At 46.4% G+C, this 20367-nt stretch overlaps 1 long non-coding RNA gene across 1 annotated transcript; it reads left to right on the top strand.

The window, feature by feature from the left end:
• Positions 1–2100: 2100 nt before the first annotated feature.
• LOC134477976 (uncharacterized) lies at positions 2101–7222 on the top strand. Its single transcript, XR_010050314.1, has 3 exons — positions 2101–2626; positions 3182–3378; positions 6043–7222. It is a non-coding gene; the product is annotated as an uncharacterized LOC134477976 (long non-coding RNA).
• The last annotated feature ends 13145 nt before the right edge of the window (positions 7223–20367 follow it).

Here is a 20367-nt window from a genome sequence, read left to right on the forward strand (position 1 = left end):
GGGCGAGCCCGCCTCCATCGTGGCCTGGGACCTCCTGATGGTGTTGCTGATGGGGTTTGCTCGCGTGGCCATGGGTCTCCTTGCTCTTTGTGCATTTTCTGGGTGGAAAGACCTGCAGTACTAGGCAAAGCACCATCAGGCCCTGACCTTCTCGGAGGAGGAGAATGAGAAGGATTTAGTGTTCAGTTTCAGAAGTGTGCGTGCCCCTGGTCCGTGTGGAGGGAAGGCCTGCAGTGGACACTGGTGAGCCACAGCCCTGCAAGGCTTCGCCAAAGCCACCCAGGGCGGGGAAAGGAGCTCCTGGCCACGGCCCATTTTCTGCATTAATGGCACCAGCACTGTCAAGGTGGCTATCTGTCACCTCCCTGGACGGCTGCTCACAGTCACCAGAGCAGAAACACAAGTTCGTTATCACAGATCAGGAAGAGAAGGGTGAGACGGAATGGGGAGCCCCACGCTGATATTATCTTCGCGGTCTTCTGGAAGCTGTGGTCAGTGCCTCACGTTCTGTGACATAGCACTCGAGCTGGGGAGGGACAGCCTCAGCCCCCAGGGTCTGAGCACGTGGCATGTGACACTGGGGACTTGATTCATTCTTTTCCAACGTTTGCCCCAAGCTAATCTGTGCTTTATCCACTGATGCAAAGATAATTCAATTTATGGAATGTTATGCAAGCACTCATTGAACTTTATGGGTCTCTTAAAACCCAGCCACTGTTCTTATCAAGGGAATGAAGGCAAAGGAGGAAATTGCTTATAATCTTGAGTTGCTGATACTGTGCTTTCGAAAATTGATATGCAGATAAGCTTTGTGTTTCTAACATCTCATACTGGTTGGATGTCTTCCTGGGATAATATCAACGCCTTTTGTCTCTGAAAAGAAACAAAAATGGGAAAAACTTAAAATGTTAAAAACAGACACAAAATACTCAGGTTCCGCAAGGTATATACATTAAAATTAGGGGGCGGCATTAGGTTTTCTCCGAGCTACTCTCCACTGTGTTCTAAAAAGGTTCTTTGTAGGTGAAACTTGTGGCATTCTGTAGATAAATATCTTATAAACATTACTTAATTCATTAATACACTGTGTACTTTTTCATTACTCTGAAAAAGAATAAATATAATGTAATTATGGAGCAAATGCTACTGAAAAAATGAGATACATAAGTCCCAATAAAATCCGGAATTTACTGTGGCTTGCAGTTTGTACACCAAAGCCAGGTGTGGGTGCCACATGCCTGTAATCAAGCACTCTGGGAGGCTGAGTCAAAGGGATCACAAGTTCGATTCTAGCCTGGGAAATTGTAGATTTAGCAAGACTGTCTCATCATGAAAAGGGCTAGGGTGTAACTTAGTGAGGAGGTCTTTGTTTTGAAACCCAGAACCCCCAAAACAAATAAATATTCGAAGGGCCATGTATGGAACATGAGGGTCACTTTCAGGATTCTGGTGCATCTCTTGGAAGGAAGGTGGCCTCGTTCCTGCAGGTGGTGGTGCATCTGCACAGAAGGGAGCCTTAGCATTTCCCTCACAAGAGAAAGTGTGTTCAGCAGACCTGAAGGAGCCAAGGAAATCTACGAGTTTTCTCCTCTCCGCAGTTGTATGAAATGATAGCCTGCACCCACCACTGCTCTCACTGTGGGTCACCTGCGTTGGAAAAGACGGTGGACACTGATTCCCAGTGAGGTCACTTATGCTAAAGTTTTGTGCTGTGTTTTTGCTTCCTCATTCAAACGGTCCCCTGCAGAAGGCCGAGGGTCCATCCGTCCTGCATTCTGTAAATCTTCCTCTTCTGTGGCCAGATTCTCCCCATCCGGCAAATCACTGGGCTTGGGCTGCAGGTGGCACCCGTTGCCCACTGCATGGTCCTTGGCTGTGTCCCCTGGAAGAGCTCTCCTGCCATGGGCACTGGCCTTGGATGTCACCGCCCCTTTCCCTCCTGAACTGACATCATCTCCTTCCACTTAGACCCAGGGACACCAACAGCAGGGCTCACGGGACTAGTGACGTCACCCTGGTTGTCCCAGACCCTCGAGACCATCTCCCACCATCCCCTGGCTCCTGCTCTGCCACTGGTGCCAGTGACTTCCCACCCCCAGCCGCTCAGCGCTGCCCCTGTCCAATGCTGTAATGGACGTTTTCCAACTACAGAGGACACCGCTTCCCGCAGCCGCCTGGGGGGCCGTGGCTTTTCCTCTTCAGAGTCACAGGAGCACTTTCTGTCCTGGTTACAGTCATGTGTCAGCCGGAGAGGGCCCAGGCATGCCAGGGGTCAGCGTGACCTCAGCAGTGCCCAGGAGGCTGCGTCTGTGTAAGATCAGCGTCTGTGTTTCCACACTCAGGGAAGCAGGTGGCCCGCAGCGAATCTCATCTCCCCAGGGCCTGGCAGAGCTGCCAGCAGAGAACAGGGATTTGGGCCTCTGATTTTCCGCCTAATGGCTGGGCTGGGCTTGCACAGCACTGTGCCTGCTCTCCTACGGATCCTTCCACAGCCAGCTCTCCTGGGCCCAGACCTTGGGGTCTGACGGAACCCACAGAGCGAGGATGGTGGCGGATCACAGATGCCTCCACCTCTGCTGCCCTCAGGATTCGGCCCAGACAATGTAGACGGCCCGTTGCTCTCACTGTGAGTAGAACCAGCTCTACGGGTGGGGATGGAGACACAGCAGCTGGAGGTATAGATGTGATCAGGTTAGACCGAGAGATGTACAGGAGATGTCTACGTGGAGACACACGGGGACAGAGGAAGTTTGAATAAATACACAGACCTACGGTTGTGGGTTTGTGTATTTGTAGCATGAAACGTACATAAAGATTTAAATAGACACAGAGATACAGACATATATGGAAATACATAGATACAGCATCAAATGGATATTTATTTAGACATAGATGCAGATGCACTCAGATATACTTATATATGTCAATACAGATAGATGTATGGTAGATACAAACTTCGGTGCATATGTAAGGAAATGTGCTTAGTGAGATTTATTGTGTAAACACAGATAGAGTTGCAGATTCTGACGAGCACAGGGATGTAAATTCCACACAGACGACGTGAACTGAGATGTGAAGATGTGTGTGCAGGGGGTGCCCGTTTTGAAGTGGACGGTCCAGCAGACCTGGCTGTCACCACCTTACTCTGCAGCTGACCTCCACATCTTTCTTCCCGCCGCAGCACTGGAGCTCCGAACCTCCCGCCGCTGCAGACTCCTGGCTTTCTGTCTCTTTGTTTCACGGTTTCAGATACTTCTAAGGCTCTCTAAGGCTGAGTCGTGCTAACTTTGTCCTCCGTGACTGGTCTGCTTCACTTAGAGTAACGTCCTCAACTTTCACCACGAGACACACAGGGCCAGACTCCCATCCTTTAGAAAGGTGAGTACTGTCCGCCTCTGTGCCCTCCAGTCTCTGTGTGCCCTCCTCTGTGGTGGACACCAGGGTTACGCCTTCTCTTGGCTATTGTGACAGAGCCTCAGTGAACAGGACGGGGCAGATGCTTCTCCAATCACCTACTTTCAGTTCTTTTAATCTTTGCATATTCAAAAGTAAGATTGCTGGATGATGCAGGAATTTACTGACAGGAAATACAGGAATATTCCTGCTCCGCAGTATGAAGAATGAAGCCAGCATTGGCACTTCCATACATGGGCCCGACATTACTTATAGACTGACTTCACTCATTTTAAGTATCATTCGGTTATGCTCCAGACTCATGCAATTCAGTTTATTTTCTTGGCTATATTTCCATGTGTTTATATCATACTACTTTATTTATGAAAAATTTCTCATGTGTTTTAAGATCTTCACTTTCTATTGATCTTTCATGCTAGCTTGGAATCTTATCTCCCAAGTAAATTTATTCCTCCCCAAACACTGATGGCATATTTTATTGACATATTAAATTTGTACCTTAAATTGTAGGTAAGTTTATATATAACATATAAAATATGTAACATATAAATATATAAAATTTTATACATATATATAAAGAGAGGAAGAATAATTTATGCAAATTCAGATATCCTCTGAGTCTTCTTCTCAAAGTTTATAATTTTTATTGAACAAATATTCTTAGTTCTGTTCCCTTTCCAGGGTTTTTAGTCTCACAAACAAGGGCATTGTCTCCCCCCATGTTGGGGCTTTGTGTTCTTCAAGGAAGGCTGAAAGTGTACTTAAGGTAGACGCTTCTTGTTTCATTCTGAATTTATTTGTAGCGATGGCATATGTGGGGTTTGCTATTTTAAATGTGAAATTCTCTCCAGCGGGAGCCTTTTTGCATGTTAGCTAACTCCCTGCTGTGTCAGCTCACAGCGACAGGTTATCACACCTTCAGCAAGTTTCTCTGTTTGTTTTCTCTTGTCTAATTGCATGGGCTACCACTGAGCAGTGTTGAGGGGGGAGAATGGCAGTGACAAGGGCGACGCCTGACACAGATGTGTCACAACAGCACACACATTGGTACACAGTCCTAGAGGGAAATCCGCACATGCAATCAAAGAGCACATAAAAAGATGTGACCATTTCACAGCCACCGGTGCTCCCTCCAGATGCAGGATAGTTGACTTTTAGAAAATGTATTGGTCTAGTTCATAACATTAAAAGATCTAAAAGAAAAAATTTTATGCTCATCTCTGTGGATGTTGACAGGCATTTGGAAACATTCAACAACCACTCACCATTTTAGAAAAACTAATAAATTAGGAACAGATGCCCATTTCCAATGGATAAAATGTGCCCATCTCTCTCCAAGGCCAGGTTACATGCCACACGGAAACACAGAAAGCACTGCTCATGTTTTATGTATGCCCTACGAGGAGGGCAAGGGGGTGAGCGCTGTGGGGCTGTGTGTAGACGGTATGCAATGCGCTCTAGGGCGTTGGTTCTCTGCAGCCCAGACCTTCCCTGTTAGATACGTCACGTGGACTTCATCTGCCTTTGCCTAAACGCAGCCTGCCACAGAAAGGAGCGCACACGAAGGCCACAGCTTCTGCTGCTTCTCCTGTTGTCAGGTCTTGCAGTTTGGACCTCATTAGCGTAGCTGTTACGCTGTTTCACCGACGGATACACCTAACTGTTACTTACTTACCTTTTGCTCATTCCTTTTTCCAGAGCATTTGTTTATTTGTTTGTGTCTTTTTTCCTGCTTTCACCTGAGTCATTGTTTTCTCTGACACTAAGCTTGCCACCCTGGCCTTTCCTTCCTTTCCTGCCACATTCCCTTACTTTTTGATTTTGCAGTCTTTATAAAATCATATTTCTTTAAGGATAGTGAGCTTGGGTTTCACTTTGTGGCAAAAATGTGCTTACTTACATTTCTTAAATAAGAAGTACACTTGAACACAATTTTATAACATTGTTTTAGGTATATTCTGTGTTCACAGAACTTTTGAAAGTCTTTCATTTCCTATGTGCATTTTCTAGGAATATGTTTTCCAGTATTTCTGATGTCTTGTGTTTTACGGTTGTTGTACTGCGTCCCTTTGCCCTTACCACTGGTGCAGCACATTTGATCCCTTCATTACTCAGGCAATGCCGATTAGCTCCTCCTCCAAGCAAGATTAGGCTATCAGGTTGTCTTGGTCTTCTCTATTCTTCACTGGCACAAATATTAATCAATAATGCTATCTTCCCAACATTACCACTATTGTGTTAAATACCTTTATGCTTTTCTTAATATTCCATTTATAAGAGTCAGTGGTCACAAAATAATAGTTTTCCTGCTGGTGCAATCTTGGTCTGTCCCATCATCTTTCTTGGGAAAGGCAGGGAGCTGTGCTCACTCATTTCCGACTCAGTATTATAATCTTAGCTCCACAGGTTCATGACTGACCACAGAAGTTGGCTTCCTTAGACACTGCTTAACTGATAGAAATTCTTCGCCTTATAATTTCCACCTGCGGAACCTGGAAGGGGAAATCCTTAGCTTTTGTGTGCAAAACAAAATAATTCTGCCAGAATAGCTTTCATTTGATAGGTCACGTTTTTCTGGTGCCAAAATGTGACCATTGAACACATAACTTCAAATTTTCTTCCTTTCAGAAATACACACTCACAGAAGGAGCGCATATCTGGGCACGTCTCTCCGCTTGGCAGAGGAAGGAAAGCCCTTCGGTATGCAGTTATTGAAAATTCCCATTGGGATGCCAAGAAAGTTCTCTTCCATTTTGTTGTTTTGTCTTAGACTTTTGGATCTTAGCTTTTCAATTATTGTTTCTCTGTACAAATAAATATTAGAACTGACCTTTGACGTCAACAAATAAAGTTTTCCAATATATGAGAGTAACTTAACATTAATCCCTATTGATTGTTTTCTCCAAAGTTTAACAATTTTAAATAGTCTAAATAGTCTACTTAATGTTCTGAACTGTTTCAAGGTTTGAGTGTTAGTAAAAATTATTTTCCTTGAATAATCAGTTTTCTAAGTTTACACCGCTAAGGGAGAAAAGCCACGACGCTTCGCACCACACTCACCCCAGCAGTATTCTGGGGGCTGGATGATTGAATGGTCGTGCGGTCTCCCAGGAGAGGCGGTTTTCTGTCAGTCTTCTGCAGGTTTCTTTCCTTCTGTTTTCGTGTCTTGCTGTGCTGCAGAGTTCCTCTACTTGGGTGTCTTCTTCCAGCGCTCAGCTGTCCGTGTTCTGCTCCCCAGAATGCGTGGCTGTACTGTAAGAGGTACGAGGGCTTCGGTTTGTCAGCTTTGATGCTTCAGCTCTGTTTCACTGCCCCTTCACACTGTTCTTTCAGTTTCTAGTTCATGTGTCTGTCCCTGATCTCTCCCTTGCTGGTCTAGGGTTTGGTTTATTCTTATTTTTCTAAGACCTTGATTGCGTTATTGTTATTTAATTTAGATCTAATTTAAATCTTTAATACTACACATTTCCCTCAATGCACTGCATTATGTACATCCTATACATATTTATATAGTGGATTTAAATTGTAATTCATTTAAAAAGATATTGTAATTTCCCGTGAGATTTCTTCTTTGATACACAGTCTATTTTGCTGTGTTCTGATTATTTTACAAACTTCAGGGCATTATACATTTACCAGATATCGATTTTTTATTTAATTCATTGTGGCCAAACAATATACTGTGTTCAGTTTCAACTATTTTAAATGCTTTGAAGTCTAAGAATTTAATTTTTTAAACAGCTACCTAGATTTCTTGATGTCATTTGGTAAGCAATCTATTTTTCTAATTAAAAGCACCAGCAACATACATTAACCTCATATATTGTTGAATCACATAAATAAAAACTACAATATTAAATGAAGCTCTGTAAAAAAATATTTAATTTCCTTCTTAGCTTTTCCTTATGAATTATATTCCAAAGAAAATCCATTATGGGCATAAAATCATGAGAAATTCTCTAGACAAATTTATTTTTCCATGTTCTTTTGAACTAAGCTGGAGGATTTTTCAGGGGTTTAGTCACATCCTCCTAAATAATTATTTTTTGCCAAGTCCACTTGTCTAACATTTAGATATTCTGGGTTCCTTCATACAATATGAATTCAAAACTTTTTACATAATTAAAGGAGGGTATTGTTTTTGATCTTGGCTTGACTTGCAGAATTACGAATGTCAAGATCACTGAGATACTGTTGATTTAAGATCGCACATGTTCCTCTGGTCTGCAGCGAACACAGGAAGAATGTTCAAGTAAAACTTTCAGATCCAAGGACAAAGGTGAATATTTTTTCAACAATTTCTAATCATTTATTTTTAAAGCACTTGACAAGGTTAGTCGGTGATACACAAAAAGCCTCAGAATACCTCTACCTGCCCCCAGGGAAGAGCACAACAGAAAGACATGCAAATCAGAGCGCAGGTGACGAGAGGAAGCAGCCAGGCTTGGCTCGATCTGTCTCTGTCTCTCCTCTCTCTATATCTCTATCTCTCTATATTTATACACAAAGGGTACAAAGCAACCCTCTGAAATAAATTCTCCCTGTGAAAGAATAAAAAAAAAGAAGAAGAATGAGAAAGAGCTTTTCAGACAAACTGCTTTCAAATGCACAGTCGCTCCGGGGGCCTTAGAGGATCTACCTTAAGAGAGAAAAGCCAGCTCTTGACAGCCCGAGGAGCGGTGGAGAGCTGAAAATCAGCGCTTTGTCAACTGAAGTGCTCCTCGCGGAAAGCAGGGGTGTGCAAAGGGAAGAAAGCTCCAGCCCCTTTGAACACGGCGGCTCCCCAGGAAGCGCGGAAGGAGGCAGCATCCCCGGAGCGCGGGCTCCTGAAGTCTTCTCTCCTTCAGCTGAGATCTGCAGCGATGAGCCAGTGGCTCCTTCAGGTGGTTCTCTGGAAGATTGGTTTTATTTTTAAGGAGTGTTTCTTACAGCGTTTTCCAACACTGGCATCCATTTCTGAATATGGAAATGTATGTACCCAGTCTCACATAGACCTGACTTTTTTCTTTTAAATTCAGAAAAAGCATCTCTGCCCCCAGACAACATTTCATATTGACAGTGCCTTCCAGAATATCTGCTCATTGATGATCAGGACCCCATATTTATGGTAGAAATATTTTCTTTACATTCCTTGAGGCATGACTATCTAGCATCTTAGCAACGGCCCAGGGCAGAGCACTCCTGTGCTATCTGTTAACACCAGAAGGTTCTGCATTACATATTTTATGTTAAGATGCAAAAGAGTGTCACGCAGGGGCCTCAGATCTGTGGGGAAATGTGGTATTTTTGTAATGAGTCTTTCACTGTTCTGAGCATGAAGAGATGTTAATTTTTGGACCCTTCTTCCACAGTGATATTAAGAGGAGTTTTCCACAAAGGATTTATTGGATGTAGTTAAAGTGAAATACACGCAGGAATTAAAAGTGTGAAGCAAACGGCAAAGCCTGGCTGCGACTGCCTTCATAATTAATGTCTAACTCCATCTCAGAGAGCACCGTCCACTGTGGCTGTTATTTCGACTCTAGGAAGGCGAGGGATGAGCTCCCAGCCTGGGTGCCACCATTTCTACAGTCCCCTCCTCCGGGGCAGGAGAGGAACAGGGGTGGCTGTTTTATGCAAGCTGGCATCTACCAACTGCAGAGCAGACACAGTGTCACCATCTCATTCACCATGTACTGCCACCTGTGCAAAAAAAAAAAAAAAAAAAAAAAAAAAAGAACAATCATTGGGTAGGGGGCCTGAAAGGGAGCCACAATGACAGTTAGTTCCGACTGTCAATCTGCACCTTTAATGAGAAACTCTGCCCAATTTAATGAATCCGGGCGCTGCACCCTGGCATCATCTTAAACAGAACTCGCGTCGCGCCTCGGCGGTGTCACTCTCCGGCCTGGAGCCCAGCCGGCAGCTGAGCGCGCCCTGGAGAAGGGGCTCCCTGTGAACTGTTAAGCATATATGCAATCACGACTAATTGACTCCGCGGCTCACTGATGAGGGCAGGGACTCACGTGTGCAGCGCGCCAGAGAGACAGAGAGACAGGCGTGTGCAGGGCTGCTTGTCAAGACAGGAGGTTAAACCAGGACTGGAGGTGTGCCGCGTGCGCATTAGCACAAAAGCAAGGACAGCAAGAGAGAGTAGAGGGGCGCTTTGTGTCCCCGTGCCTTGAGACCCCGGCCTAATTAGGCCGCGGGGGAGGGGAAGCGGCCTGGGGCCGCAGGAGGGCCAGCTGCCCCTGGAGGCCGCCTCACCCTCCTCCTCCTCCTCCTCCTTCTCTTCCTCTTGTCCCTGCTGCAGCCTCTCTGCCTTGGGCTCCGGGCCTGGGGTGGGAGGAGGACGACCCTGCTCTCCGTCCCTTGTCCCCTGAGGTCCCTGGAACACCGGCCACTTCAGTTGCCCCTGGAGCCGGTGCTTCTCCCTGAGGGCAGTGAGACCCCCGCCTGCTCCCCAGCGGCTTCTGTGGGTGGAAGAGCACCACGGTCAGCGGACAAGCAGGCACAGAGCGCTGCCTCTGGAGGAGGCGCAGGGTCCTGTCCGCCAGGCTCCAGCTGAGCTCCGGGCCTGGGCAGCGGCCTGCAGAGCACCACCAGGCCTGAGCCCCTGCGCCCGCTCCCATCCGCCCGCGCTGGCTGCAGCCAGTGCATTGTCCTCGCTGTCCTGCTCCCTCCCGCTGTCTGCTTTGGGTTTGTGGGTCCCCAGGCCTCCTTGCAGGGACGGTGTCCCGGGCCACGCGAGCCGGCTCCCAGGCGCTGACGCTCGCCGCTAGACCAGGTCGCGAGCAGACAATGGCACCCGGAGGAGGTGACAATAAACCCACAAAGGGCCTCGGTCCCCTCCCTCCGGCTCGGCCTCGCTGTGCTGTCGGCGCCGCGACAATGCTGCCCCCTGCTGCTGCGCTCCGCGCCTGCCTGCGCCCTCAGAGCCTGGCGCTCCGGATTGCCCGGGTCAGGCACGCGGGCCAGGCCACAGCAAGGGCTCCCAGGCTCCGGCTCGGAGGGGACGTGTCCGCCCGGCTACTGGGCAACTAAATGCAGAGACCTCGGAAATGCATTTCCTTCTAGCGAGACAGAAGAGAAGCCCAGAAAGACCTGCTCCAGCTTCCTGGTGCCTGGCCTGGAGCAGGGTCCTTTCTAATCCCAAGCCGAGCAGGTGACAAGGTGCGGACGATGGGGTGCGGGTGATGCAGCACAGGTGAGGGGTGCATGGCGGGGCGCGGGTAACAGAGCAGGGTAAAGGGTGCAGGGCGGGGTGCAGCCTCGCCCCGTGCCCCTGACCCACCTTCTCCGCGCCCAGCGAGGCCTCTCACCTGCACCTGCCCGGCTGTCTTCCGCGGTGCCTTTGCTCTACAGGGGGAGCTCGCTGTCACCCCAGACTTCCCGAGGCGCGATCAGCTTCTCTTATCTTATAATTACGGCTTCTGTAAAATTGTGCTTGGAGAAGTGATGCTCACTTTTTTTCCTTTTTACCACCAGGCCTCGGTTGAGCACAGAGAAAATGCGGTTTGTTTTCCCTGTGTCGTGAACCGAAGAGGACCCTGGGAACAACCTTACAACTGGCTTTCTCAGAAGAGGCCTCTCCTGCAAGCAAGCACACTCCCCCACCCGCACCAGCTCCCGGGTGGAAGCAGATGGGCCCCTGGGAGGGCAGCAGGGCGCACTGGGGGTCCTGAGGAGTCTGCGGATGCCAGGGAGGAGGTGCTAGTCTGGGATCAGCACGGTAGGATGGATGGAAACCAGGAAAAAGAGAATTTTTTGAAAAGACAACACTGCTTCCACTTCCGGAGAGAACCGATTGCTGAGAAAATCTCAGCACACTTACCACCAAGATGGCACCAAAGATGACGCTGCCTCTGCAGGGAGCAAAAGCATTTCCTATGAAAATGTTTTCTGGAAAACACTGTGATGTGTGAATTTTATATTGGTGTGTAATAAAAATGAGTGGTCTGAAAAAGACTATTTCAAAAGATAGGTATTTTTGTATAAAGAGAGCATTTGCTACTGATCAGGTAATCTTATATTAATTTTATTTCTTGAGGACCAAAAATTTATTTATTACTTGAAAAAACCTGCTAGGAAGGAAGTCTGCTAACTTGAAGTGTAAAACACAGTTTTTGTCTTCTTTGTCACCCACCCCTACTTTGTATCATGTGGGAAGTTTTGATTCTAATAGGTAAATGAAAATGCCAGAAATTCTCCAGAGTCAGGTTGTCTGCAGTGCATAGGGTGTAACATGACCCCTTGAATCCTCTGTTTGTAACCCCTCATCTTTTAAGAAATACAGCAGTGCCCTCCTCCCACTTTTGCACATTGACCATGGACTGTCTTCCAAAGAAAACACATGGCATCTGATACAATTATCACCACGTCCACGGCACTCAGTGGCAAACCAAGTCCCTGGTTTTGCTATAGCCACACGTAAAAGCATTTTCTTGTCTGCTGTTAGAAAATCGGTCATCAGCCATGCCACCATTAGAAGCCAAGGGTACTTGGCCAGCAAAAACAGGTTTGCTCCTGACTCACCCTGCAGGAAGAGTAGTCTGAAAGGATGGAAAAATTATAGCTCTTTATAGAAAAATTATGATAAATTATTGGGACGCGCCATAAACTTTCGTTAAACACAAACACGTGTGCTAGCCTAGCATGCTCCTCAGTAGGTAAATAGGGCTCCTCTGTTTCCTGGTGTCAGCAAATATCAAGCCCCAATTGATATTTGCTTTGTTCCCAGGGGTCAAACCGTCAAAGAGTTTCCCACTATAATAAAGTATGGAGCCAGGAGAGTTGAAGGGGAAGCGGTGGGGATTGCCCCAGAGCTCAGGGTGACCCAGGGCACTGTTTAGGCCCAGGGCTCCCCCGCCACCCCACGTGGAAGTGCCAGCTCCTGACGTGATTCGCTTTCCTACACGTGCTAGGGTTTCCATGAGTCCTGGGCGTATTTTTGAGTTGGCTTCTGCAATGTAAACACATGGCATGTGTTCACTTTGACTTGAACTAATGTTCCATCCCGGATCTCCCCTGGTTTATTTGTTTTACGATTTAGATATCAGATGAGATGATACCTTAGTGAATCTAGCTAAATGGCTTTTTAAATCCTCATTGCTTGTTGCCTTCTCCTAGGTGTGCACAGGATTGGTTTCCAGATATTTTTCTCTGGATTCTTCTGCCAACAACCCTGTGTAGAATCCCCCAAAAGCATGAAATAAGACCACTAAAATGGGCTTCTTTATAGTCTAGGATTCGTCTTATTCTTTTTCACAAATGAGCCCTTCTAGGTCCTTAATGTTTTTTGCTTCCCTTTTTTATGCTTTTGAGCTTGTTGCTATCACTTTGATAATGAAGTGCAGGACCGTACGTGGGTCTCACTGTGTCACAGAGGCGGAGAGACACCAGGGGAGCCCCACGGTCTCTCCTTTCTGGTGTGCTCTCCCCCCCATTCAAGCAGTCCAATCAGTGTAAAGACTGCCTTGTTTCAACCCTCAGTACAGCTCGAGGCCCCCTCACTTCTGTGCACACCAGATGGCTTCCACACGAACCCTGCTTGACTGGGAAATCAAAGCTTTCCTCACGCTGGGGTCTGAGACTTGGAATAGACAAGGCTGGACTAACAAGGTCTGGAGCTGGCTTGATCTGGTTATTAGCCGAGCTTGACATCCCAGGGCAACACGCTATTTCCTTGTGCCGCTGTCCTGGAGAGGGCCAGGTTAACGAGACCGCTCAAGATATTAATCTTTGCCCTGGTGGACCTAACAGAAACGCACAGTGAAAGCTAGAGATTCCCCACTTCCCCTCTGCGCTGCCTGCGAGTCCCTCCAGGCCCGCAAGTGTGTTACTAGGTGGTTTTCAGGCTGGCCATCTGCATTTCTCTTTGCTCTGCTCTCTGAGGGGATGAATTGCCCTTCAGTCTCTCTTCTCCACAGAGTGGCCCATTATCGCCCTAAACCACCTTGCCTTTCTAACCACCAAGGTGTCTCTGTGGAACTTCCACGGGGCTTCCTGCTTTCCCTCCAGTGGGAAGGGAGGGAGGACGCCGGTGTGGGTGTGCATTTGGCTGGGCCTTGTGGGTACACCTGTGTTGTCCCCTCTGCCAGCTCCACACGCCTGCAAAACAGACAAGTACTCTCAATACCTGCATTCAGCCCCCATCTGTGCTGTCCACTCTATGTGACACATTAAACTACAAAGGACAGACCTTGGGAATTGGACACTGCCCGAAGTAACCTCACACTGTGTTAGGAGGAAGGCACCATAGCTAATACACAAAGCACAATGGAAAATAAAGGGTGGGGGGACAAGTTATTCCTCAAGCGTACTTTGAACGATGTCATAATTCACTTTTTTCACACGTGTCCTTCATGACTGTGTTTAGGTGCCCCGTACTGATAGAGCACTCACAATATCGCAGCTATGGAGAAACGTCAGTGTTGGGGACAATGAGCACGCTCACACTCGACACACACAGGCACAGTGGACGTTGTCCCGTCCCCCTGAACACGGGCTTCCAGCAGCTATCTGGAGCCTCAGTGCCCTTCACAGCTCGGGTGCAGCCTCAGACACAGAAGCTCAGGTCTACTTGGTGACGGGGACGAGGACTCCGGGCTCGGACTCCAACTCCAGGCTTGAGAGCGGCGTGTGCTGGGTGAGTGGCTCCTGCTTTCCTTACTCTCCCCACGTTGCACAGGTTGGTTCTGAAAATTCCCTAAGGATATTCCTGCTTTTCTTGCACTTAGAATCAGCAGACAGAAAGTCTCTCTGGAATTTTTTCCCATGGAAAAGCACCAGAAGAACTTCAGTGCTTAAGCGTTGATTTATTAGTAAGAAGAAGAAAAAGGTGACTTCCTCCAGGCAGCTTCCCTCCCTCCTTCTTCCCTTCTGGTCACCCACCACGGCGGTCCTGGTCCTCCTGGGCCACACCTTCCTCCACCTCCTCCTCCTCTTCCCGCCTTCTCTTGCTTGTGTTTCTGAGCTGGCAGCTTCGCAAGTTTTCATCAATTGCAGCAGCAGAATTTCACGTTAAATATTCTAGTCATTTCCCTAATTCCCACTCATTCATTAGCCATTTATCTTCCAGTAAAAAAAAGAACACAGAATTTTAGAACTAAACTGCCTGAAAACGCGTCTCTTCAACACATTCCATCCCTTTGGAAACCCGCTGCATGACCCCCTCGGCCAGCCAGCGGACTCTGGGAGGGCACAGCCCGCGGGGTTTTCCAGGGGAAGAGGCCGCTGGGGTCTGATGCGCCCGTGCTGCAGGAGGGGTGACTGACCCGCCTCCCGTGGCTCCCCCACGTTCCTCTCAGTGACACGGTCAACAGTGCCAGCCTCCCCAGATCCCTGCATGCACATAACAGGCCTGTCACTTGGGACCAGGAGCCCCCCTTGGCCACCGGCCCAACAGTTTCCCATGGGGTTCAGGGTGTGCAGAGCCTTTTGATGGGACCTCACCCCACCCCATCCTCACACGCCCTTTCCCGCTCCCTCTCCCCATGTGGACCGAAATATCTAGGCTCAGAGAAACAAATATCACACGTTCTCCCTAACGGGGAAAATCTAAAACAGATGAGGAGACAGTAGAAGGAAGAGCCGTATTAGACAGCGCGAGGGGACGTGGCTTTCTTATTTTAAAAAAAAATTTTAGCAGATGTTTGCAAAGAACATCTGATTCATCTAGAGTTAAATTAAGCAAGCGGCCCAGGAAGGCAAGTGTTGTTCTGGAAACCCTCAGCGGTTTGCATGTGCAGGCCAGGCAGGCGGCCTGAGCAGCTGCGGGTGCAGACTGCGGCGCTCCCAGGCCTGGGCACCCCCCCACACACCCCACACACCCCACACCCCCACCAGAGGCGCATGCTCACTCCTGCAGGACCTGGCTTCACAGGAAAGCAGTTCTTATGGTATTTTAAGCTTCCCATACAGATGTTTCCCGTGATCCCCAAGAAATCTGCACTTTAAGGAAGACTGTGAACATTTCCCATTTTTCATGAGCTACATACACTTGAATGTGGTTTTTATGAAATAGACGAATGTTCAAATGTTTTATTAATAGCACTAACATTCGGCCTTCCATGTGGCCAAGAATCTTTGGTTTTAGTGAGTTGTTTCATGGAAAACATACAATTTCTCTAACTGAAGATAATAACTGTAATGCCAACCTGATGCCAGTGGGAAGCAGTCTGTACAGTTATTTAAGGACCCGCGGGGTCTGAGTTCCTCTATTTGCATGTGACGCATACAGTACCGCGCAAGCGCAGTGCAGGACCCTGAGACCAGGGAATCAACTCGGTCAGCTAGGCCGGAATAGATGCGTGCCAATGTCAGTGCTTGATTTCACTGGCAGTCGCTCCCTTAGCTACACACAGACATCACAGATATGCAACAGTAGTATACAGATTGACGCCTGATGCTATCGTTCACGATAGTGTTTTATAAACGTGATCATTCACCTAGAGCAATAATTGAATTGGTAAGACAAAAATTTAAAAAATAGCCTTTGAAGAAGAGCCTAGGGAATCCCTGTGCTTGCCACACAGGACACATGAATTAAGCACGTTAAAATTATGCAGATTGCACAGAGGACGGCATCATTTGCAAATTTTGCAAATTTTGACATTATACTTATTTAAAAACTTATTGATTGCCTATAAGTTTGTTATATATGCCAGTCCTTAATTTGCAAAACTCGTTAAATGCTATTTATAGGATATGTAGTCAACTATTTGTTATCTACAAAAAATACTCAGAATGGAAAATTTTTCCATACAAATATCAAATTATGGTACAGTTGATAATTTTTAAAAATTTTATGTGACTTAAATATTTCACCTCTATAAAGTTAGTCATCATTTGTGCCCAGTTTATTTAACAAAGATTTGATTTTACAGCAATAAAATCAAAACCCTTAAAATTTATCTTTATTTCTTTTTTGTTTTAAAATTTTATAAAGCATCAGGAAACTTCTATCTGTAGTATTCCAATGGATACTGAAGATTTGGTTTTTCTCAAAGATGAGCAATTGTTGGACTAAATCTGCTTTTAGAATTCACAGCAGAAGCTGTGTAATTGAAAAGAACTTGTTAGGCCTGGATATTTCAGAATATCTTTTAATATCTTTTCCCTAGATAGTCCAATACTTGGATTTTACTGAACTCTTGTTATTGGAAAGCTTCATATCTAAAATGTTATTAGAATAAACTCCTAATTAAAAAGCACAAAGCACGCTCCCATAAAAAGTCCAGTGGAAAAGGGCTCGGCTGAGTGGCCTGCTCCTATGTTACTTCTGAGGTCCTCGCCCGTAGATGGCATGCTGATTGGTATGGTGCCTGCGGAGCAAAGAGGCCTGGTCATGCAGGGAAGGGCCGCCCCTGATGCCTCTCAGCAGAGGTACCTGGGCAGTTTTATGCCTCCATTGCTGATCTCTACAGCGAACAAGCAGCAATGGCATTTTCTCTGCCTTCTGAACAGGGGTGCGATTTGGAGGAAAATGTAAGAATTACAAGAAGAAATTCTCGGAAGAGAGGGAAGGGTGTTTTTAACTAAAAAGATAGAGCCCCTCCCCCGCCCTGGAAAGTGATGGGACTGGAAAGAGACAGATGATAGGAGAGGAGAAAAGGCACCTGGCATTTGCCTGGTTCCCTCCAACCGACACTGAGCCTTCAGAAGGTGTAATTAGAGCTTGTCCAGCAGCGGAACAAAGGCTGTCACCGCGAAGGAAAGCCCCCAGTCAAGCAAAACCCTGACTGGTTTCAGGGTTCCATTCCCTCTCACTGCCTCCGGAGGAGGGGGCACCAGCAAACACCATCCCGGGCACTCCTAATATTTGGGACGAAGAGCTCTCTCTTCTGTTTCATGTTACTGCGGAGAGAAATTACAGATTTTTAGGCCAAAGAGCAAGGCGGCATCTTTTGGGCAGAGGAACTGCAGGAATGGGATTAGGAGGTTACTCCAGAGGTAGGTGCGCTGTTTCCCTCAGGCTTGTTAATTAGATCAGGGCTTCAAGGATGGGCCTGACTAAGCTACCTTGGGTAGCTGGCTCTGCCATGCGCTTTCTCATCGATGGAGCAGAACCCAGCTGGTTAGCACAGCCGGAGGATGCGGTGATGAGAGCCTGTTCCCTTCCTTCCTCTGTGCGCCTCCTGACAGCACAAGGGCTGAGCCAAGCGACCCAAAAGTATGTTCTCAGAGCAAAATTCAATCTCCTGGTCCAGTACTGAACAGCCACAAAACATGCCTCCTTGTGATGATTGATGAAGCTGGTCACACTCTCTGTACACATCCTTCTTGGACCCTCCAAAACAGAACTCCCATATCCACAGATGATGCAAATTACTGATAGGATGCACTATTAGATTTCTCACTTTGGTAAATTTCATCATAACAAAGCTTTTGTCCAGGGGACAAGAAAAGACTCTAGGTAGAGTCTAAAGATGTCCCTAACAAGTCAGCAGCATAAGTGGAACCTTGGCCTGGCTTCTAGTAGGGTGGGCATAAGCAGATCACTCAGCCCACAGGTGTCATCTAGATTTGTGCCATGGGACAGAGGTATGTCCACTGGGTGCTTCCAGCAGTCACACTGGAGGAATAAGGCACTGGGGTCCCTAAAGGTCGAGACAAATTTACCAGACATGGCTCACTATGAGTTAATGTTCAGTCTTTACTGAGTTTGCCTTTTAAATTCTCAGTTACCAAAGGGGAAAATCTTACCAGTGTATGGCCTATGATTCTCATTCATTTTTAAGAATACAAACTATTATGAAAGAAACAATCAAACATAAATACACAATAGCAGATGTTATTGACACGCTTTAGTGACAGAACTTTTATATATTGGTTGACATGGTAAAACCTCCCTCGATTACTTATGTATAAATAAATTTCTTTGCTGATACCCCTAGGTGGCAATATTACAATACTTCAATTTGGAAGATAGGAGAGAGAGAGAGAGAGAGAGAGAGAGAGAGAGAGAGAGAGAGAGAGAGAGAGAGAGAGAGAGACTATCTGAAACAAATGAGTAGAATCTGAAATCTTGCATTTTGATATCTCTCAAAATAGAGTGACTAAGACTTGTCTGGTAGCCAGTGCTGAGCTGACTAGCAGAACCACAAAAGGTGTCTGAGTGTCTCACAAATTGGATTAATTTGACAAAGGTTTCCTTCTACAATGAGAAAGGTGTGGGGGAGGAGAGACCCTAAAGCCAATTTCCTCTCTGATCACTAAAAAGGTCATTACTGAATGGTGATTTCTTTCGCAAATATCCCATAGTATCTGTTGTGACGATGGAACAGAGCCCAACAGCACGATGTCAAGTGCAGTTTGTGGCTAACATGCTCTTACTTCCCTTCAAACATGTTCGCAAAGGCATTCTGAAAGGTTTTACTCACTTGCAGTGTGGGTAAAGCCTGCTGCGGGGAGTAAGTGTGAGCTCTGTGACGCTACTGGGCTGCAGGAGTGGGCAAGCTCCGGGCTGTGGAAATTTGACTTTACAAGTGGGCTCCTGGCTTATAAATCCACCCCAAGAAAAGTGCACTAATAATAAATTAACTTGTACTAAATATGGGAACAGTAAATCATATGAGCACTAAGGCACCTCCAGAATTGCAAAATTTATTAATGAAAATAATTGTGATGGAACAGTAAACAAAAATCAAAATTATACTTATAAATAATATTTCATAAACTGGAAAATTATTTTTACTGGGAAGCGAAAAATCAACATTAAGACTTCAAAAACATAAAATGCAGTATGATATTTGAAAGAATATTAGCATGAAATATGCAAATATTCATGAGTTTTCTCCAGGTAACATAATTATGTTTAATTACACTACTGTCAAACTGCTGATATTTTGCTTTTTTCCAATGAATTTGAATTTTTTCATAATAACACATTTTGGAGATGATGTAGCTTGTTGTGTTATGTCCAAAACCAACAAACACAGAGACGGATGGCCAGGACACACCTGTACCTACACCCACACCCACACAGGCACACACAGGCATCTACAGTGTATCTGTTTACATCTGTGTCCATACCGAGGCAGATGAAGATCTCTGAACTACTTTATGACAAGTTTTAGGTTTTTTGGATATTTAAAAATCTAGACAGAGTAAAGTTAAAATAAGGTGACCTCTTAGACTGTACAATATTAAAGTTTAAGGCTGATGGTATGATCTGAGATACACCAACCTGGAATGTTTGGATTCCTGTGGAAGAGAATGGGAGCTTCACGCACGGTGCTTCACATTGAGGAATCACATTGTGCTATCTGTGTCTGCTTACATAGATCTTGTGCATTTTAGAAGGGTTACTGAGCAATATACATACTTGCATTTTCATACACTCGTGAAATGTCATCAGCTTTATTTTTTCCAGTGACTGAGACCCGCTGTTTTCATCTGGTCAAGTTCATTAATGTTAAGAAACTACTTAGCAAGTGTCTCTCTTGTGCCAAAATCGCACCAAGCGCAGATCTATGAGAAAAGTCAGCCAAGTGGCTGACTCCCGGATCCTCCCTTCCTCCAGGGCCCGATGGAGGATGTGGGGGTCTCTTCCGAGCAGGCACCCTGGAAACGCTGGGTGCTCATGGGGAGCCCAGGTGTGCTCATATAGCTGACAGAGCTCTGCAGACTGATATGGACCAGAAGGGGACTAGCCCCAACAGTGACAGCCTGGAGACACATGGAGCCCTTGTACATGAAGAGAGAGGTCTCAGACACCCTTAGCCCTGTTCCAGGAGGAGACTGGCCCACCCCAGGGTTACTTCAAGGGCTCCATGGAAAATCTGGGGAAGGCACTCTATGTGAAGAGACGAAGAAAGCTCGTTCCATCTGCTGCTTCCCCTCCCCTTCTCCCTTCAAATCCAACTAGGTTAAGTTTTAACTTCCTAAAGGCCATAAAACAAAGGCCTGAGGTACTAGCTCCTGACATCCTGGGTCTTCCCTATCTGGTAGCCCCGTCACAAATTGTGTTAA

Source organism: Cavia porcellus, unplaced genomic scaffold (assembly GCF_034190915.1).
Source record: "Cavia porcellus strain 051 isolate PalLab524CR breed Dunkin Hartley unplaced genomic scaffold, mCavPor4.1 scaffold_11, whole genome shotgun sequence".
Lineage (NCBI taxonomy): Eukaryota > Metazoa > Chordata > Mammalia > Rodentia > Caviidae > Cavia > Cavia porcellus.